The following is a 23,656-nucleotide window of genomic DNA, read 5'->3' on the forward strand; positions in this document are numbered from 1 at the left end:
TAGTTCATGCACAACGTAGAGGATGGAAACTTCGTACATGTAGTGTGTGTACAGTATTTCCTTTATATATTTTTTAATGACATCACAAAATAACAACCAGACCGACATCTGTGTTCTTTTAGGTCGCCTCTGACCATTCCCCTCATTCTATTTTAGAAATATTGTTCCAGTATTCGCTTTAAAACGTGTTAGAGTTTCGGCGGGAAAATATGTGAAACAAAGGCACATCCCTCCGGTGAATTTGGAGAGCGAGAGAGCTGAATGTTCTGTCCTTGATTTACAGCAGGGCGTGAGCTGTCAACTGCAACCAGCTCCCTTCTCACACCTCTGCGGGTGAAAGGGGGTCTGGCTGAAGTTATTTACTGCAAAGCTGATCTGACCTATTTGGATCCTCACAGGACAGTCATGACAGCAGGCAGGACAATGGAGGAGATCGTTTACACAAAGCTTGTCCATTTCCAACCGCCCATGCATCCATTCGGGGAATGCCTTCTGGAATGTGTCGACATATCTTTCCACTCTAATAACATGCAAAACGTAGAGGTGTAAGGGCAATATTAACGACTCATTCAAATTATCATTTGATTAGTATATACACACACTTACTCTACCAAAGTGCTTTGTTCTTCCATCAAGCATTCCCACAAATGCTTGACGGGCACATCCTGGGGCCAGCACCTTCATGTCTTCAAAGGACTTGAAGAGGTCCACTGTGACGATGGTCCTGTGAGTCACGGTGGCTGGCCAGTAGCCACTTTTCAAGTTCGTCCACCCCCACTGTCCAATGTCTCAGACACCCGGAGCAGTTCAGAGCAGAAAGGGACAGGTTGTAGTTCCGAGTCAGGAGTAATTAATTATGTTCTTTAATAGCATGTGAATAGAAGTAAAGTCCTTAAAAACCACATACTTACCATTTTATTCCAATCAGGATGACCTGCTTGCCACTCATCACTGTCAGGGCACTGGGGGCGCAACCACACAGCTGTGGTAAAAGACAAACTAGAAACCAAAATGTGACAAAGAATCACAAGTAAATTGTTATATATATATATATATTTGGACTGATGCATTAAATTGTGCAGCATGACAAAAAGTTGGTATTGCAGGAGGTACTATCAGATTTAATTTGAAACAGCAAAACTATAAACGCACACTTTGCTCCTTCAGAGACTCTGTTGTACAAAACCTTGGTGCTGTGGGTGGCTATGTCACATGTGGCAGAGAGAAGATGCCTGGGCAGTCCTCTCTAGCACAACCGCATCCTCACTGTTGCAATACTGACACTGGCCCAACACAGTACCTTCAGCAGAGAGCATGCTGTCCACCATTGCCTCTCTTTCCCCCCCACTTGTATGCACTCTGCCCAAGTCACCTTTGGAGTTACATGACAATCTGGCCCTGTGAAACTCTCTATCAGCTCCTGTAGGTCCTGCATCAGGGAGTCAGGGAGAACTCATGAAAATAATAGCTTGGCTGTATTACATTTTTTAAAGGTTTGGCATTCTAGCATACTGTACCTGTATCATGGGGGGATAGGTGCAGGAGCATGAGTACTGCGGGAGGATTTTGAATCTATTTTCAATACATGCAACCTAAGAGTTCATGCCTGCAAGACAAAGGCTTAGGTTACAGTCAATCAGTCTGAGGATTTGAAAGTTGTATAGCACCATTTTGTATTTTAATCCCACATTGAAATGAAAGCCAATGAGCCAGCTAAAATTCATCAGTATATTGCAACTGCATTTCGTACTAGTTAGAAATGTCCTAAGTGGTAGTCATGCTGCCTGACAAGTTGAACGACTCTGGCCTTGATGAGGCCCTTACTCTCTTGGGGTTGTGTGTAGCGTGATTTCCTTAGGGTCAAGCGACCTGGCTTCAAACCTACCTCAGGTCAAATGAGCAGAAGTAGGATAGTGTATGAAGGTCAAACGCAAATCCTATTAAGGCGTTAGGGATTTGTGATCGAGAAGCACCGGTTGTGTTTTCTGAACCAAGGGAGTAGTGTAACAATTCTAGCCTTGATAAGTCTGTTAAGAAATCCCCCAAGGGAGATCTCACTCTTGGCATCTCCGTTGGGGTTCCTTTAGGGCAGGGTTTCCAAAACCTCTCCTCGGCCCCTCCAGACATTTCACATTTGAGTTTTAACCCTTAACTGGCACACATGGTTCAATTAGTCAACTAATCATCAAGCCTTTGACTAACTAAATCAGGTGTGGTAATTTAGGGTTAAAACAAAAATGTGAAACTTCTATGGGGGGCCAGTGGAGATGGTTGGGAAACCCTGTTTTATGGTCCGATGCTCCAGGGTCAAGCTCTATTTAAGTTTATTACTAGAACAGGGGGCAGGCAAACAGGTCAATGGCAGGCAAAGATCAGTAATCCAGATCAGAGTCCAGAAGGTACAGAACGGCAGGCAGTCTCAGGGCAGGCAGAGGTCAATAATCCAGTGTGGTGGGACAAGGTACAGGACGGCAGGCAGGGTCAGAGCAGGCAGAACGGTCAAAACCGTGAAAACTAGAAACAGGCCGGCGCAAGGGGGGAAAAAAGCTGTTAGGCTTGACGAACAAAACAAACTAGCAACAGACAAACAGAACACCGGTATAAATACACAGGGGATAATGAGGGGAGATGAAAGACACCTGGTGGGGGGTGGAGACAAACACAAAGACAGGTGAAACAGATCAGGGTGTGACAAACTACTTTGGAGGTTATGATTATCCTAGCTAGCAATGCATACCAATATTGTGGATCATGAGTAAAAGCCTTTAAAGTGAAGGAAGTGATGTTTGGATGTGGGTCATGAACTGATCGCATTTGAAACTCATGATCCACAATATTATCTGTACTCTTCAGGTCACTGACTGAATGGATAAAGAAATATCTTGCATGTCATACTTTCCCTTCCCTTTGGAACCCTCAAACACTTTATTTTCTCCAACAGGCCGGTCTCTCCATATCTTAATAATTTGATTGATATTATATAGGTTACTTACAACCGAAGACTAGGTCTATAGGACGTATTTGGTTCTACAAGGTAACACCATAGACTTATAAGTCAATTCGCATCCCTTATCATTCAACCATTGCTTCACAAGGCTGCTGGGAATCCAAAGCAAGCAGGGTCTGTAATGTTGTTCTGCCACCATGTCTGAGGTGAGGATGATGGAGATGTGATAAAGAGGATGCATGGAGGACTTACTGATGCAATTTTACCTGTATTTGTAGCCAATCGGATACACAGAAAACCTCAGGTGGTAAAGCCCATCTACAATACACCATTTTATTACTGATATGTTCTGCTGACTGGAGATGTTTAGGCTACTCATTATGATTATGTTTAGTTGTGTAGGGCAGCCATGTAAACTACAGTACAGCAGCATGAGCATTGAGGAGTAAAAGTGAGATCAACATAAATAGTATTCAAGTTCTATGATGTTTTTTTGAAATTGGGTTGTTTTTAATAAAGTGTCCCAGTCTCATTCCCCAACTGGAGATGCTTTAGGATCATGCAGTCTGTGGTCAAACTAGCTAAATTAATGGTTCCTTTGAGAGATAGTACAGGGTCTCTCACATTGACACAGACTTTACTACAAGCTGAGGAAGTGTATGGTGAAGAATATCTACAGCATTTATTTCGACTAGGCTAAATGGAGTAATGGTAAATAAAATGTTTTACCATGATTAAAATATATATGTATTTATCAGTCATTTGTTAAAATGTAAAGCTTAGTTTGACAAATTATAGCTTTTGACAAATTATTGTCAGTGTTGCTGACTGTTTTATTTCAAACTACTTAGATCATGAAATGGAATGACTGACATTCGTGTTTGATCCTGAACCCACTCTTCTTCATCAGTGCTTCTCCTCTCGATTGGAATTCTCATATTCTCATGTAATATTTTGGCACATAGGACCCTGCTGTGGGTTTCTGGATTATGACAATTTACTTGTGTTTCATAGGTGCGGGTATAAGGAGCCGTTCTTCACCATCCCCAAATTTAGAGCGAGCGGATGGGAGAGGTCTCCTGCCTGCATACATCACTACCTCCTGAAGCTCATTTGTCTTATTTAAGCGACAACCCAGAAAGCATAGATTTGAACGAGAGAGACGTTTCCCCTCTACGCATAAACTCATTACTTTTTACTGTTGGTGGAACGACTGTCCACAAATTATTTAAAACAAATGGGGGCATTTTGGTTCGTGGAGCTGGGCGTATTAATATTATTTCTCCAGGTAAGATTTTTTTTATTCTACTTTAAAAGTAACACGTAATGTAGGCTACGCCATTTACCTGGGAATACGTTGGGTACAGTTCAATTGAAATTGAAGGGGCTTTATTGGCATGGGAAACATATGTTTACATTGCCAAAGCAAGTGAAATAGATACTAAACAAAAGTGAAATGAACAATAAAATTAACAGTTAACATTACACTTACAAAAGTTCAAAAATAATGACATTTCAAATGTCATTATGTCTATATACAATGTTGTAATGATTTGCAAATAGTTAAAGTACAAATGGGAAAATAAATAGATATAGGTTGTATTTACATTGGTGTTCTTCACTGGTTGCCCTTTTCTTGTGGCAACAGGTCACAAATATTACTGCTGTGATTGCACACTGTGGTATTTCACCCAATAGATATGGGAGTTCATCACAAATGGATTTGTTTTAGACTTCTTTATGGGTCTGTGTAATCTGAGGGAAATATGTGTCTGTAATATGGTCATAGTATAATTGCATTTCTATGGAAATCTGGTGAATATTTATTTTATGACCTTGTGCAGTTGACTATGAAAAATTAAACTGTTTATTTACTTTTTTCCTTTTGTAAGGCTTTCAAACCAGGGTTGTCGGAGGAGTCAAAATGTCTTCCAGGTTTCAATTCAGAAATGTACATTTTCAAAGTGGAAAGAAACCACTTACAAAGTGGCCAGAGTCTTGGGAAAGGTAAGAACTAACTAATGGTAGCTTCCTAACTGTCATACATTTTTGCCCTGTCTTGTGCTAACATCACGTTCAAAACAACTGGGAAGTCGGAAATCTCCAACTTCAGTGTGTTCAAAACTTGGGGGGAAAAACGAGCTCCGAATGGGAAATATCTATTTGAACCTTCAACAAAAAATTGCCCTGAATAATTCATGCTGTTCTGGAAGAAAAGGGTGGTCTCACCTGGTACTAGATGTACCTAATAAACTGGTGAGTGTAATTGAGCTCAGCTGAATAAAATAGAAAGGATACTTTTCCCATTCTGGACCGATTTTCGCATGTGAATTGGCTATGTTGAGCATAAAAGTGATAATTTGGAACCAGTCCTATACGCTAGATTTAGAGTTATTTGGTAACTTAGTTGTGAATGATACAAACCTTTTTAGAATGTCTTAGAAATCAAACATATAAACTAAGCAAAAAAAGAAACGTCCCTTTTTCAGGACCCTGTCTTTCAAAGATAATAGGTAAAAATCCAAATAACTTCACAGATCTTCATTGTAAATGGTTTAAACACTGTTTCCCATGCTTGTTCAATGAACCATAAACAATTAATGAACATGCACCTGTGGAACGGTCATCAAGACACTTACAGATGGTAAGCAATTAAGGTCACAATTATAAAAACTTAGGACACTAAAGAGGCCTTTCTACTGACTCTGAAAAACACCAAAAGAAAGATGACCAGGGTCCCTGCTCATCTGCGTGAACGTGCCTTAGGCATGCTGCAAGGAGGCATGAGGACTGCAGATGTGGCCAGGGCAATAAATTGCAATGTCCGTAGTGTGAGACGCCTAAGACAGCGCTACAGGGAGACAGGGCAGGGCAGCTGATCGTCCTCACAATGGCAGACCACATGTAACAACACCTGCACAGGATCGGTACATCCAAACATCACACCTGCGGGACAGGTACAGGATGGCAACAACAACTGTCCGAGTTACACCAGGAACGCACAATCCCTCCATCAGTGCTCAGACTGTTCGCAATAGGTTGAGAGAGGCTGGACTGAGGGCTTGTAGGCCTGTTGTAAGGCAGGTCCTCACCAGACATCACCGGCAACAACGTCGCCTATGGCCACAAACCCACCGTCGCTGGACCAGACAGGACTGGCAAAAAGTGCTCTTCACTGATAAGTCGCGGTTTTGTCTAACCAGGGGTGATGGTCAGATTCGCGCTTGCCTGTACTCTCTGGAGCGGGATCGATTTGGATGTGGGGGTCCTTCAATGGTCTGAGGGGGTGTGTCACAGCATCATTGAACTGAGCTTGTTGTCATTGCAGGCAATCTCAACACTGTGTGTTACAGGGAATGCATCCTCCTCCCTCATGTGGTCACCTTCCTGCAGGCTCATCCTGACATAACCCTCCAGCATGACAATGCCACCAGCCATACTGCTCGTTCTGTGCGTGATTTCCTGCAAGACACGAATGTCAGTGTTCTGCCATGGCCAGCGAGGAGCCCGGATCTCAATCCCATTGAGCACGTCTGGGAGCTGTTGGATCGGAGGGTGAGGGCCAGGGCCATTCCCCCTAGAAATGTCCGGGAACTTGCAGGTGCCTTGGTGGAAGAGTGGGGTAAAATCTCACAGCAAGAACTGGCAAATCTGGTGCAGTCCATGAGGAGGAGATGCACTGCTGTACTTAATGCAGCTGTTGGCCACACCAGATACTGACTGTTACTTTTTTACTTGACCCCCCCCTTTGTTCAGGGACACATTATTCCGTTTCTGTTAGTCACATGTCTGTGGAACTTGTTCAGTTTATGTCTGTTGAATATTATGTTCATACAAATATTTACACATGTTAAGTTTGCTGAAAATAAATAAACGCAGTTGACAGCGAGTGGATGTTTCTTTTTTTGCTGAGATTATCTGGGCTGCATGATCAGGGGTCTCAATACAGAATTATGCATTTTTCACGCCGGAAAAAAATAATGCTTAAGTATCTTGCTGTGTTTTGTAAACGCAGATCTAAAATTGTTCTTATTGTAATTTCTGCTCGACATCAGACTAATTTTGTGCTTCCTTTGCACTTCTCCACATGAGTTCACAAACGGTTATTTGACTGTGTAGCTACTTTTCTCCAGTTCTTTTCTCAGTGTAGCCTACTTTATCTTAAATGCAAGATTAACTTCAAGCAAAACATTAAATGTAGCCGGCTACATTCTATGATAAATATCTTATATATGATGGCCATGCATCGTCCTTTTTAATTGTAAGCTCATTTACTTATATGGCTGCTAGCCAAATAGCATTGCACTTCTGTTCTCATCTGATCAAAATGAAGCTATTGTGAGCGGACCAAGTAATTGGGCGTCACTCAAAAGCAGGAAGGTGGAACAAACGAGTCAGGAGTAGGTTTTCTTGATTGAACATAGTTCTATATTGAGGGCATTTGGTCAACACAAACACTCCAACGTAATCAACGAAAATCTCCCAAAGGAAAAAGAAAACATATCTTCTTCTCCAGATCAAAACAGGAACACAATATGATTGTCTTTAAACAACAAAAAGTCACGGCATTGTCACCGTCTTAATGGTTCTTCATAGATAGCTCCTCTGTCTCGGTGGCCAACTTCCAGAGATAGTTCCCCCCTCTGCTGGTTCCATACTCTCTCTTATAGGGGAAGGAGAATATCTCATTAGTAGTGTCAGCTGTGCTTAATTGCCTCTGGTTACTTTGTCTCCCATGCCTTGTTGGGCTACCATCCGTGAGCCCAGCCTGCCCTCTGATGGTCCTTCCACACTATATTCTATCGTTTGACACTTTTGTGTGAATGAAAACTATAGTTGCACGCCCCTGATCACTCTATTGTAGCAAAAAACACTGACTTTCAATATAAAACGCAGGTGACATGGTTTAAAACTACGTTTTTTTGTTGTTGATGGTCTGCGTTTTGAATATGCAGATTTCTTAACTCTAAATCGACCCCTGATGCGACTATAGGCTATTAGCTATTTGATTAAGTCCAAACAAAGCTTGCTGCACACATTGTTCTCTCAAGATATCATATTTTCACCCATCAGACTATTCTCAATTCAATCTTGTCTTTTACCAATATGTCAAAATTGTTTTGATTTAGAATTGTTCATTATCAAATTGGCGGGAGACAAAATACATGTCATCTGTATGCACTTGAATAGCGACTGGAGGCCACTTTCCCGCAGTTCGTTTTTCACTCCTGCCAGGTAGTCTACTTAATATTAGCAGCTGAGAAATAAATATAGTAGCAGCTGGGATCCTCCTGTTTTTAGTGGCAACCAACTTTGCTTTCACATGGGATTGCATATAGAAATGTCTGGGTTTATAAGAACAATAGTTTCACTCTGCAACAGTCACTGTTTGAGGAGCATGCAGCCTTTTGCTGTGCGACAGGTGATATTCTGCCCAAACTCTATGCCATGGGCTCTCCAACCCAGCTCCTGCAGCTACCCAGTGCTTAATTTGGGAAACAAAGTGAAATCTGTTTGGGAACATTGACAGTAACATGTTTTCATGACAAAACATATTTCATTAAACTGTTGACAGCCCCTCTATGCACGCTCAAGAACGAAATTAATGAGAGGGGAGGAGATGGAGACGCACAGTGAGATTCTGTAGCTAAGTTAATGTCAGCCTACTAATTATGAAAATGCCCTGTTATTCATCACCTAGGCCTATATGTTCTCTCTTAGACTCATGGATAGAAAGTTTGGAGTGTAGCATAAGGTAGCCAGTCCATCCAGTTCGCATAATAATACAGGCCCCACGATTACTAGAATTTGTTTAATTTTGGAGTATAGGCTAGACTAATTATGTACCGAAGACATTTTCAGAAAACAAGTTGATATGGTCAGTAGTCTATACCTAGGGCTGTAGTGGTGATCGTATTACCGCCACACTGGCAGAAATGAGGCATGACCGCAGTCAAATACCACCTGACCGTTGAGTCACTGTAATCTCCATTTATCCCCCTCCTGTACTTCCTGTTCACCCATGACTGCGTGGCCATGCACATCTCCAACTCAATCATTGAGTTTGCAGACGACACAACAGTGTTAGGCCTGATTTACCAACAACAACGAGACAGCCAGTTGTAAAACAAATGTGTTTGTGACAGGGGGCCTGATTATTTGTTGTTCTGGACTTCAGCTTTACCACCTACATCTTTCTTTAATTTGTTCAAAACTTTGGTGACAACCGCCATCTTGCCTAAAGAGTGGTAGTTGCTGTACCTCTACCTACCTGATTCTCTAATACCTAACTACAGTGCCTTGCAAAAGTATTCGTCCCCTTGGCATTTTTCTTATATTGTTGCATGACAACCTGTAATTTAAATTGATTTATATTTGGATTTCATGTAATGGACATATGCAAAATAGTCTAAATTGGTGAAATTAAAAAAATTACTTGTTTCAAAAAATGGAAGGGAAAAAAACAAAAAGAAAACTGAAATGTGGTGCATGCTTATGTATTCACCCCCTTTGCTATGAAGCCCCTAAATAAGATTTGGTGCAACCAATTACCTTCAGAAGTCACATAATTATTTAAAGTCCACCTGGGTGCAATCTAAGTGTCACATGATCTGTCACATGATCTCAGTATATACTATACACCTGTTCTGAAAGGCCCCAGAGTCTGCACCACCAATAAGCAAGGGGCACCACCAAGCAAGCGGCACCATGAAGACCAAGGAGCTCTCCAAACAGGTCTGGGACAAAGTTGTGGAGAAGTAAAGATCAGGGTTGGGTTATAAAAAAATATCAGAAACTTTGAACAACCCACGGAACACCATTAAATCCATTATTACAAAATGGAAAGAATATGGCACCACAACAAACCTGCCAAGAGAGGGCCGCCCACCAGAACTCACGGACCAGGCAAGGAGGACATTAATCAGAGAGGCAACAAAGAGACCAAAGATAACCCTGAAGGAGCTGCAAAGCTCCACAGTGGAGATTGGAGTATCTGTCCATAGCGCCACTTTAAGCCGTACACTCCACAGAGCTGGGCTTTACGGAAGAGTGGCCAGAAACAAGGCATTGCTTAAAGAAAAAAATAAGCAAACACATTTAGTGTTCGCCAAAAGACATGGGGGAGACTCCCCAAACATATGGAAGAAGGTACTCTGGTCAGATGAGACTAAAATTGAGCTTTTTGGCCATCAAGGAGAACGCTAAGTCTGGTGCAAACCCAACATCTCTCATCACCCCAAGAACACCATCCCCACAGTGTAGCATGTTGGTGGCAGCATCATGCTGTGGGGATGTTTTTCATCGGCAGGGACTGGGAAACTGGTCATAATTGAAAGAATGACGGATGGTGCTAAATACAGGGAAATTCTTGAGGGAAACCTGTTTCAGTCTTCCAGAGATTTGAGACTGGGACGGAGATTCACCTTCCAGCAGGACAATGACCCTAAGCATACTGCTAAAGAAACACTCGAGTGGTTTTAAGGGGAAACATTTAAATATCTTGGAATGGCCTAGTCAAAGCCCAGACCTAAATCCAATTGAGAATTTGTGGTATGACTTAAAGATTGCTGTACACCAGCGGAATCCATCCAACTTGAAGGAGCTCGAGCAGTATTGACTTGAAGAATGGGCAAAAATCCCAGTGGCTAGATGTGCCAAGCTAAGAGACATACCTCGAGACTTGCAGCTGAAATTGCTGCAAAAGGTTGCTCGACAAAGTATTGACTTTGGGGGGGTGAATAGTTATGCACGCTCAAGTTCTGTTTTTTTGTCTAATTTCTTCTTTGTTTTACAATAAAAAATATTTTGCATCTTGAAAGCGGTAGGCATGTTGTGTAAATCAAACCCCCTAAAAACCCATTTTAATTCCATGTTGTAAGGCGACAAAATAGGAAAAATGCCAAGGGGGGTGAATACTTTAGAAAGCCAAAGAATGAGCAGAAAGCAGAAGTGGGTACTGTGGCATACATCCAGTTCAGTTTTACTTCTGAAAACCACACTTCCATATCTTTCTCAACCACACATTTCTTGTTTTGTGTCATTGCACAATTTCTGCATAACATTTAGCCAGTTCATTAGGCTGGAAAGAGGTGTATTGATTTGGGGTTTCTAAATAATATTCAATCAACTTTTGTAAGCTAATAGGAGCATAATGAGACATTCAGACCTCTTTGTATAGCTAGGCCTATGCCTCAGGATGTTTCTAGTAGTCATGTGAAACCAGATGTTGCTGCCTGTCCTTGAGTCTCAACCCAGGGCTGGGCAAGTCAACCCTGCTCTCTGTCCACACAGGATGATTCTAGTAGACTACTTGTATACCATGACAGCTTAATCTCTACCTGGTATATTGTTCTAAGTTGCACAGTACTAGTTATACATGTCATGTTAATAATTACATGAGGATATGGGTCAATTTACTCCTTTGCAAGTCCGACATGTTGTGGGTTTTTACATTGTGCAAATAATAAGCCCTGCATAATGTCTTTGCAGCAGATCAGAACTGCGATCATGAGGCGACTAGGCCTAGGTTTTTTTTAGGCCATTTTGCTGCTTTGTTACTATGACCAGTATTCCATTTATACATTTACTGAGAGAGTCTGTGGTGGCTCTCAGTTTCTCACAAGAAGGCACTGATGGAATATGACTCCTGATATGAATTTGAAATGAATGCAACAGTGCTTTAAATCTGCTCCTGTTGTTGAATTGCTTTCAATGGTTACTTTTTAGGCCCACGTGTATTATGGTTGCGATATTTAAAAAAAAAAAATGTTATCCTCTGACCACCTTTCTCTTTGACCTTGCAGTGACTTTTGATGACTGCACCAGCCGTACCAGCTTTCTCTTTCACTCCGAGGATTCACGCTTCAAAGTAGATGGCGACGGGACGCTGAAACTGAAGAGGGGGCTGACTCTGCATAATGGACATAAGGAGTTCTATGTCTCTACCCAGTCCAAGGGCAAGAAGATCATGGTTCCAGTCAGAGTGCTGCATGAGGCAGGACATGGCCACCACCACAATCACCATGAGATGACCACCCAGCCCAAGGTATATGACTGGTTAAATTAATGAGACTATGGTGTCCTCTAGTGGATAGATGGGCAACTGCGTCTCGAAGTGTTTCAATGACATGTATAGCTGGAAATATTCTGTAATTGAAACAGATTTTTTTTTTTCAGGTCAATTGAAGTTTGATGGCAGTTTTTGTAAAATGCTCTATGTATTTTGGTGCTTGTAAAACCATGGACTTGATATTTCATGGTTTTTGTTTCAATTCCACAGCCAGGAGAAAGTCTGTCTCTACCTGTTCTGAACTTCCCCAAGTCTTCAGGAGGTCTGAAAAGAAGGAAGAGGGACTGGATCATTCCTCCCATCAACTTCCCAGAGAATGACCGAGGCCCGTTCCCCAAGAATATGGTGCAGGTAAGTGTCTTGTAGGTTAAGGATCGTTTTTCCATGACTTTAATATCAGTGTTGGACATTTCGTCAGTGACGTGAATTCTATTATCCTTGTAAACCAGATCAGGTCCAACAATGATAAAGAGGTGAAGATCCAGTACAGCATCACTGGCGCTGGGGCAGACCTACCTCCTGTGGGACTCTTCACTGTGGACAAAAACTCTGGAACTCTCTATGTGACCCAGCCTTTGGACAGGGAGAAAAAAGACAAATACATTGTACGGTTTGCGTATCCTAATTTTCTTCCCTTGACTTAATTGAAAACTGATTATATGTCGTTTTAAACTAATGTTTGTCGTTACTTTTCTCTCTAGCTCCTAGCCCATGCTGTTGCAGTGGGTGCAGGTATAGCTGAGGATCCCATGGAGATCATTGTGAACGTCATTGATATGAATGACAACAAACCTGAATTTACCCAAGATCCATTTATGGGAACAGTTCCTGAAGCATCAAAACCAGGTATGTTGTTCACACACACTCAGTATTTACAATACTTAATGATGTTTTTTAAGGAAAATTATGCTAGGACGATTCAGATTTTTTTTTTTTCCTCACTCTGTTCAGGTGATGAGGTCATGCAGATAACGGCCACTGATGCTGATGAGGAGGGCTCTGACAATTCTGATGTCAGATACACCATTATCAGTCAGGAGCCTCCACTACCAAGCCCCAACATGTTTGTCATCAACCCTGTGACTGGAGGGATTCGGGTTAACGCAGCTGGGTTGGACAGAGAGGTTGGTCTCTTTTCAAATCAATAGTCTTGTCGATCACTTATTCATTGTGTACATTCTACATGCATTACATTTGTGATTCTGATTAAATTTACTACTTAATTTGTTTCAGAAATTTACCAAATATACTTTGGAAATCCAAGCTGCCGATATGGAGGGAAATGGCCTTACCAGCGTTGGCAAAGCCATCATTACTGTAACGGACAGCAATGACAACGCGCCACAGTTTGTGACACCTTCGGTAAGCACATTTCTGAAGGCAACATTTTAAATTGCAGCCTTACAACCGTTTTAACACATAATGGAATTACCCTTTGTTGCTTTATAATCATGCTTCTCTCCTTTGCAGTACACCGTGTCAATCCCAGAGAATAAAGTGGATGCCTTGGTGGTGAAAATGCCAGTGACAGATGGAGATGAGCCTCACTCCTCTGCCTGGGTCACCACCTACAAGATAGTTGACGGGGACCCTCAAGGCCTTTTCCATGTGTGCACAGGCCCCAGCAAGCTGGAGGGCATCATTATGACAGTAAAAGTATGTTGAAATCCTCTCCAATAGATATATTTGAGCTACTACTCTGGGGGCGTAGCAAAAGCAACCTGTCAATATAGCTTTTCAGCTGCTATTATGGAATGGTATCCTGGAGGAACCAATTTTCACTCCCCTTCGTATTTATTTGGACAGTGACGCTAAAACGTTTTAATTTGACTCTATACTCTAGCATTTTTTTATTTGAGATACAATGTTTTATGAGGCGACAGTACACAATGTCACCTTTTAATTTGAGGGTATTTTCATACATATCTGTTTTAACGTTTAGAAATGAAAGTACTTTATGTTTCTAGTCCCCCCATTTTGAAGGTGTCATAAGTATTTGGACAAATTCACTAATGGTGTATAAAAGTAGTCAAAAGTTTAGTCCCGTATTCCTAGCACGCAATGACTACATCAAGTTTTCGTTGTTTCTGATTATGTTGTGCCCAATAGACCCTTTTCCAGTTCATGACACACTGACGTCACACACAGTTGCACGCGACTCTTGACGGCAGAGAAAGCCATCGCCTTCTGCGCCCATTCCTCATAGCCTAGATTTCAATTTGTATTACTTCTATACAAAATAACTTTTTGGGGTTCTCATAAGCTTACAATGATGTTTTGATTCTTGCTTGAACAGTCGCTAAGGTTATATTTGGTTGTGGTCATTGCAAAATAGCTGGAAATATTCTGTCATTGAAACTTATTTATTTAAAAAAATGTTATGTTAAGATATGATGTTTGATGGCAGTTTTTGTAAAATGCTCCATATATGTATTTTGGTGCTTGTAAAACCATAGACTTGATATTTCATGGTTTGTTTCAATTCCACAGCCAGGAGAAAGTCTGTCTCTACCTGTTCTGAACTTCCCCAAGTCTTCAGGAGGTCTGAAAAGAAGGAAGAGGGACTGGATCATTCCTCCCATCAACTTCCCAGAGAATGACCGAGGCCCGTTCCCCAAGAATATGGTGCAGGTAAGTGTCTTGTAGGTTAAGGATCGTTTTTCCATGACTTTAATATCAGTGTTGGACATTTCGTCAGTGACGTGAATTCTATTATCCTTGTAAACCAGATCAGGTCCAACAATGATAAAGAGGTGAAGATCCAGTACAGCATCACTGGCGCTGGGGCAGACCTACCTCCTCTGGAACTCTCTATGTGACCCAGCCTTTGGACAGGGAGAAAAAAGACAAATACATTGTACGGTTTGCGTATCCTAATTTTCTTCCCTTGACTTAATTGAAAACTGATTATATGTCGTTTTAAACTAATGTTTGTCGTTACTTTTCTCTCTAGCTCCTAGCCCATGCTGTTGCAGTGGGTGCAGGTACAGCTGAGGATCGCATGGAGATCATTGTGAAAGTCATTGATATGAATGACAACAAACCTGAATTTACCCAAGATCCATTTATGGGAACAGTTCCTGAAGCATCAAAACCAGGTATGTTGTTCACACACACTCAGTATTTACAATGCTTAACGATGTGATGTTTTTTAAGAAAAATTATGCTATATTTTGCTATAATTATTTTCACTCTGTTCAGGTGACGAGGTCATGCGGGTAACGGCCCCTGATGCTGATGAGGAGGGCTCTGCCAATTCTGATGTCAGATACACCATTATCAGTCAGGAGCCTCCACTACCAAGCCCCAACATGTTTGTCATCAACTCTGTGACCGGAGGGATTCGGGTTAACGCAGCTGGGTTGGACAGAGAGGTTGGTCTCTTTTCAAATCAATAGTCTTGTTGATCATTTACTCATTGTGTATATTCTACTTGCGTTACATTTGTGACCCTGACTTAATTTGCTACTTAATTTGTTTCAGAAAATTCCCAAATATACTTTGGCAATCCAAGCTGCCGATATGGAGGGAAATGGCCTTACCAGCGTTGGCAAAGCCATCATTACAGTAACGGACAGCAATGACAACGCGCCTTCGGTAAGCACATTTCTGAAGACAATTTCAAATTGAAGCCTTACAACTGTTTTAAAACACAATGGAATTGCCCTCTGTTTGTTGCTTTATAATCATGCTTCTCTCCTTTGCAGTACACCGTGTCAGTTTCAGATATTAACCTGTCTGGCACCGGGGTTCCGCTAGCGGAACTCCTCCCACATTCCACTGAAAAGGCAGAGCGCGAAATTCAAAATATATTTTTGAGAAATATTTAACTTTCACACATTAACAAGTCCAATACAGCAAATGAAAGATACACATCTTGTGAATCCAGTCAACATGTCCGATTTTTAAAATGTTTTACAGCGAAAACACCACATATATTTATGTTAGCTCACCACCAAATACAAAAAAGGACAGACATTTTTCACAGCACAGGTAGCATGCACAAAGCCAACCTAACTAACCAAGAACCAACCAAACTAACCAAGAAACAACTTCATCAGATGACAGTCTTATAACATGTTATACAATAAATCTATGTTTTGTTCGAAAAATGTGCATATTTGAGGTATAAATCAGTTTTACATTGCAGCTACCATCACAGCTACCGTCAGAAATAGCACCGAAGCAGCCAGAGTAATTACAGACACCAACATCAAATACCTAAATACTCATCATAAAACATTTCTGAAAAATCGATGGTGTACAGCAAATTAAAGACAAACATCTTGTGAATCCAGCCAATATTTCCGATTTTTTAAGTGTTTTACAGCGAAAACACAATATAGCATTATATTAGCTTACTACAATAGCCTACCACACTACCGCATTCATTCATCAAGGCACGTTAGCGATAGCAATAGGCACGTTAGCGATAGCGAATAAACCAGCAAAATATATTAATTTTCACTAACCTTCATAAACCTTCATCAGATGACAGTCCTATAACATCAGGTTATACATACACTTATGTTTTGTTCGAAAATGTGCATATTTAGAGCTGAAATCAGTGGTTATACATTGTGCTAACGTAGCATCTTTTTCCCAGAATGTGCGGATATTTTTATGACACTCAACTATTCTGACCAAATAACTATTCATAAACGTTACTAGAAAATACATGTTGTATAGGAAATTATAGATACACTAGTTCTTAATGCAATCGCCGTGTTAGAATTCTAAAAATAACTTCATTACGACATCCAGCTTAGTTATAGCGAGAGAGTACCCAAAATCTGGGCGCAAACTACTATTTCACATGTTCGACAGATATATGAAATAGCATCATAAAATGGGTCCTACTTTTGATGATCTTCCATCAGAATGTTGTACAAGGGGTCCTTTGTCCAGAACAATCGTTGTTTGGTTTTAGAATGTCCTCTTCTCCAGTCAATTAGCACGGAAAGCTAGCAAAGTAGCGCGAAGCTCTCCTTCCTGAACAAAGGCACACAACGCAACACGCCTAACGTCCCGAATAAATTTCAATAATCTAATAAAACTATATTGAAAAAACATACTTTACGATGATATTGTCACATTTATCAAATAAAATCAAAGCCGGAGATATTAGTCGTCTATAACGACAGCTTTTCAGAAGGCAATACCAGGTCCCTTCTCGCGCGCTCCAGAAAACAGGAAACTGGTGACACGTCATGCCAAGAGATTTTGTTCGACCCCAGATCAAGTTATACACTCCATTTCTTCTCTCACTGCCTGTCGACATCTAGTGGAAGACGTTTGAAGTGCATGTATACTAATAAATATCAAGGACATTTATAGGCAGGCCCTAGAACAGAGCATCGATTTCAGATTTTCCACTTCCTGTCAGGAAGTTTGCTGCAAAATGAGTTCTGTTTTACTCACAGATATAATTCAAACGGTTTTAGAAACTAGAGAGTGTTTTCTATCCAATAGTAATAATAATATGCATATTGTACGAGCAAGAATTGAGTACGAGGCCGTTTAAATTGGGCACGATTTTCCCCCAAAGTGAAAACAGCGCCCTCTGTCCTCAACAGGTTATTAAAGTGGATGTGACTGATGGAGATGCGCCTCACTCCTCTACCTGTTCCACCACCTACAAGATAGTTGACGGGGACCCTCAAGGCCTTTTCAGTGTGAGCACAGGCCCTAGCAACCTGGAGGGCATCATTACAACAGCCAAGGTATGTTGAAATTTTTTCCTATAGATATATTTGAGCTGCTACTCTGGAGGTGTAGCAAAAGCAGCCTGTCAATGTAGCTTTTTAGCTGCTACTCTGGAATGATTTCCTGAAGGAATTATCTTGCACTCCCCTTCCTATTTATTTGGACTGTAAGGCTGAAATTTTTTAATTTGACTCTATACTCTAGCATTTTTTAAATTTGAGATCCAATGTTTTATGAGGCAACAGTACACAATGTGACCTTTCTATTTGAGGGTATTTTCATACATATCTGTTTTAACGTTTAGAAATGAAAGTACTTTATGTATCTAGCCCCCCCATTTTGAAGGTGTAGTAAGTATTTGGACAAATTCATTAATGGTGTATTAAAGTAGTCAAAAGTGTAGTATTTTGGTCCCATATTCCTAGCACACAATGATTACATCAAGTTTGACTCTACTTTGCTTTCATTGTTTCTGATTATGTTGTGCCCAATAGACCCTTGAGTTGCGCGCGACTCTTGGCGGCAGTAAGAAAGTCATCGCCACTTGCGCCAATTCAACATGGCCTAGATTTAAATGTATTACTTTATTACTTCTAAACAAAATCACGTTTTGGGGTTCTCATACGCTTACAATCAGTGGCAATTTTAGCATGTACATCTTGGTGGGCAATCAAAACAAAAATGTGGGATGCATGCCAGCAAAGCCACTACACAATACATGAATTGTGCTATAACGGTGAACACGTTGTTAGGGCCTACATAAAGCTGTCCCAACAGCAGAGTGCCATCAGCAGTCCCAACACCTTATCACTGCTACACCTGGCTATCAGCAGAGCCTTGTCTGGCAGCGAAACAGTTCATTCAGCCACATTTACTGCCTTTTTAAAAAATCAGGCTGACTTGCTTAAACAAATGTGGTTTCTACTGACAATTGAGATGTACAAACTATGGCATAAGGGGATGACAAGCGGATAAGAAGCAATCTGTAATTTCGATTAAGACATGAACGAGCAAGCTAGGACGAACATAGTCGATATAACTATTTTGATCAGCACTTTTTAAATGTACAGCGACAGAATTCAGAACATGGGCAGTTCTTAAAGTGTTGTCCCTGTACACCAAGTCAGAACCGTATGATAAATAAAAGGGGCTTATAAGCAGACAATGAAAGCTCTTATAATATTAAATGATTACATTTCTCTAAAACAGGTTATAGGCTACATGTGCACCACCAAGTCAGAACAGTAGGAGAAAATAAGAGGTGAGAATAGACCAAAGTTCCGGATTTACAATTCTGAGTTGGATGACCGTAAAAAACGTATTTTCCCAGTCGGAGCTGTTTTTCCCCCCCGAGTTCCTAGTTGTCTTGAAATCACTAAAGTCAAATTTCGCGTTAACAGTTTTGAGCGCGGCACAAATCATGCTTCATTGACAGCATGGCCAATGTTGAATGTTTATCATTTTAAGCTTGGAAAAGAAACCCTTAATCCTAGACTTGAGACCACACAGACACTCCACTGAATAGCAGGCTAGTGATTGCTTTGTAATGCTTGCAGTTAGCCACTGATTCCTTCCAAACCACTCATTGTTGAATTTTCCATTTCAACTTGTTGTGTAATGTTTGGCCGATGAGCACCGATACGTCTTATCTGTAATTTCCCTTCATATGACAAGGATTAAAAAGGATTTGCCAGTAAATTGTCAACTTGATTCATGATGATGACCGCTAGTTTAGAGTTTGTAACTATAATCAGTCCAATCAAAGCTACTGTAGATATAACATGATTTGACGTCATTTTATCTGTGGCCAATGACCTTGAGCCTTCTTGGATGGGCACTTCTAATGTAACTCTATGGCAGCACCCAAGGGGCTTGAATTTTCTAGCTCTACCCTTAGACTTGGAGGTGACGTAGTTTCCCCATGAGTGACAGAACACTGAGCCAATCACGGCGCAACTAGAGAATATTACCAACACCTACTGTACGCTCCGTATTTTCCACTGGCTGCCCCACCACCGCAGAAAGCACTGAGCTAGGCTGGAACACCTGCATTTTGGAGCTGCCTTACTCAGGAAACAAATCAATGATTTTTTTTTTTTACATTGTTTGCAAACTGATATGTTACACGTATTAATGTCATAATAACATGCAAAACGGGCAAGCCAAAAAAATAAACACTGTCTTGCTTGGACAGTCGCTAAGGTTATATTTGATTGTGGTCTTTGCAAAATTATCTATTTTGGATGCAGCAGTTGTTAGCTAGAATGCTTACGCTTATTGATATAGGCTGTAGCAAAAGCTAGCCAAAGAGCCATTTTACTGGTTGAAGTTAAGTGTTTAAAAAAAAAAGTATAATGCTGTTGATTTGCGATGATGACACAAACATATTAAGCAGGCATTCCTACGAGTCCAATTATAATCCAAAAGTAGTGTGAATTGCACTCGTAAGCAACATGTAGAGATGCTTTTTTTTGCCGTCGTTCTATAAGAACTCCCCCTTGTTCTGCCACAACTTGCACGCATCGCACTTGTGCATTAATGTTTGCAAACACAAAAAGGGAAAAGGGGATACTAGTCAGTTGTACAACTGAATGCATTCAACTGAAATGTGTCTTCCGCATTTAACCCAACCCCTCTGAATCAGAGAGGTGCGGAGGGCTGCCTTAATCAACATCCATGTCTTCGGTGCTTGGGGAACAGTGGGTTAACTCCCTTGCTCAGGTGCAGAACAGAAGATTTTTACCTTGTCAGCTCAGGGATTCAATCCAGCAACCTTTTGGTTACTGGCCCAACGCTCTAACCACTAGGCTGCCTGACGTCCGAAAGGGTCTATAGAAATGAATGGTAAGTAATGTATTGTCATTTGGGAGTCTATTTTATTGTAAATGAGAATAGAACGCTTCTACATTAATGTGGATGATAGCATTATTGTGGATAATCATGACTAAATCTTGAATCACGTTGAGTGAGAGTTCGATATCATACCCCTCATACCCCCCCCAAAAAAAAGTATAACCTCCCCTGTTATTATTGGTAATGGTGAGATGTTAAAGAATAGAAAGGAAAGGGGGATGCCTAGTCAGGTTAGAATGTTTTGGGGGTATGATCTTTATGTTTCTCACTCACATCATTATTCAGGATTCATTCAGGATTATCCGTAATCATGGTAGCATCCACATTAATGTAAAATTGTTCAGAAACATTTTTATTTACAATAAAAGTGATTCTTATTTACAATTAATTTCTATTGGGCACAACATAATCCAAAACAAAACCAACACACTGAAAATGCATCCAACAAGTTTGTAGTCGCAGGCTTGATGTAGTCATTGCGTGTTAGGAATATGAAACCAAATACTATACTTTTGACAAGTTTAATACACTATGTGAATTTGTCCTTATACCTATGACACCTTCAAATGGGGGGACTAGATACATAAAGTGCTTACATTTTATAAACGGTAAAACATATTTATGAAAAGACCCTAAAATAAAAGTCACGGTATGAACTGTCGCTTCATATGAAACATTTGATCTAAAATGCTGGAGTATAGAGCAAAATAAAATGTTTTGGCTACACTGTCCATATATGCTTGTAGATATAAACACCATTATCCTGATTCTATAATGTCTGAAGGATTCCTATGCTGATGGGCTTTTCTGTTCTTTCAACACAGCCACTTGACTTTGAGAAGAACAACAAGTACACTCTGCTGGTCATTGTGCAGAATGAAGTCCCATTTGCAATCAGCCTGCCCACCTCCACTGCTACTGTTGTAGTGAATGTGGAGGATGTGAATGAAGCTCCAGTCTTCACCCCAGTGGAGAAGATTATCAGGAAACCTGAGGACCTCCCTGTTGACAGTGACCTGGTTCTGTACCCAGCCACAGACCCAGACACTGCAAGGAGTCAGAAAGTCTCGTAAGATTAGAACTACATTTAAAATTTCTTATGTTTTGTAAGATTTGAAGAGGGGGACATTTTTCAAATGACGACTGTACAATGCTTTTTTTTATTTTTTTTACATTTACTACACAGATACAAGATACGCAATGATCCTGCTGGATGGCTAAGTATTAACAAAGACACTGGGCTGATCAAAGTCAAGAGCCTCATGGACAGAGAATCCACTTTTGTCCAAGACAACAAATACTCTGTTATTGTTCTGGGCATCGACAACGGTATTTAAATGTTCCCTTTTTCTAATGTTAATATTTAAAATTTAGTAAAAGACCACACCCTAAACTTGACCCTTTGAGTAACAGTGCTCTAATTTGGATATGCAGATGAAATCCCGGCAACTGGCACTGGCACCCTTATCATAGAGCTGGAAGATGTGAATGATAATGCTCCAACCATCGACGAGAGTGTGATCAAGGTCTGCAACAAGGAGTCCTCCCCACAGCTACTGTCAGTCACTGATAAAGACAGCGCGGGCTTTGCTGCTCCATACACCGTACAGCTTCAGGGGTCGTCCAAATCTAACTGGACTGCCAGAATGAACGACACAAGTATGCATTGATTTTTCCCAGAACTACAGTACTATTCCCCCTTTTAACAATATATGTTACCCGTTTTCCATTTCAGAGACTGGCATTATCCTGACTCTGAAGACTATGTTGGACAGTGGAGATTACACGGTTGTCCTGAGAGTGTCTGACAACCAGGGCCTGCACCATGAGAGCACCGTCCAGGTCTCCGTGTGTGACTGCAAAGGAGCAGATGTCCAGTGCACCGATAAAGCTGTAGCAGGCTTCGGCCTCTAGCATTCTGGGAATTCTAGGAGCAGTCTTACAACTATGTAAGTTGTTCATTTGTTTAACCCGGCACTAAAGTGTTTAGTCAGTGCTGTCCTCGAAGCGTACATACTGTATGTAATTGTTAATACACAGTGAAGTGCTAGTGTGTTAAGGCTCTGTTTGTTGTGCTCCAGTGTTGTCTCTTCTGCTGCTCATGTTCCTGAGGAAGAGAGGTGGTGAGAAGGAGCCTCAGGAGGACGATGTCATCTACTACTATGACGAGGAGGGAGGTGGGGAGGATGACCAGTTGAAAAGGAGAACTCACCAGACTAGCTCAGAACAAGCCCATTAGGTTCTCCCTATAAAGACTATCCTTAAGCATGACATTTATTTTACTAAAAGCCAAATCAGCTTTAGGATTTATTTGTTAACTGAGATTAATTAACAAGCTCAATAATTGCTTTTAAAAATGTTCGATGAACATCTAAGTTTGGGTCTTTTTTATCATAATCAAATTGTTTTTTCTTTCTTGCTTCTGAAGAGTGAATTATGTATATTTTGTAATAAAGGATATCCCTTTAGTACAATGATGGACATGTGATAGGTTGTAATTTATTTAATAATATATATATATATTTTTGGCTAAATTATTCAAATTCACTGCTAAGGTACTAGATGGCGATGATTGACTGGAAGAGGTCTGGGTCGATGAATGATGACATTTCCTTGTCCCACAGAACAGATTGTACAAGCTATAGTTAAGCAATAAGACCTGAGGGGGTGTGGTATATGGCCAATATACCGCGGCTAAGGGCTGTTCTAGACCTCAGCTGAATCTGGTGATGAATGGTGTGGCTGTTGAACAAGTTGAGGAGTCTAAATTACTTGGCGTTAGCTTAGATTGTAAACTGTCTTGGTCAAAACATATAGATTCAATGGTTGTAAAGATGGGGAGGAGGTCTAGCCGTAATAAAGAGATGCTCTGCTTTTTTTGACACCACACTCCAAAAAGCAAGTTCTGCAGGCTCTAGTTTTGTCTAATCTTGATTATTGTCAGGTTGTGTGGTCGAGTGCTGCAAGGAAAGACAGCTAAGCTACAGTTGGCACAGAACAGAGCTGCATGTCTTGCTCTTCATTGTAATCAGAGGGTTGATGTAAATACTATGCCAGTCTCTCTTGGCTAAGAGTTGAGG

General features: G+C 40.9%; 1 pseudogene; it reads left to right on the top strand.

Moving 5' to 3' along the window:
* Positions 1–718: 718 nt before the first annotated feature.
* Positions 719–23,024, top strand: LOC120052313 (annotated as a pseudogene).
* The last annotated feature ends 632 nt before the right edge of the window (positions 23,025–23,656 follow it).

This window comes from Salvelinus namaycush, chromosome 1 (assembly GCF_016432855.1).
Source record: "Salvelinus namaycush isolate Seneca chromosome 1, SaNama_1.0, whole genome shotgun sequence".
Taxonomy (NCBI): domain Eukaryota; kingdom Metazoa; phylum Chordata; class Actinopteri; order Salmoniformes; family Salmonidae; genus Salvelinus; species Salvelinus namaycush.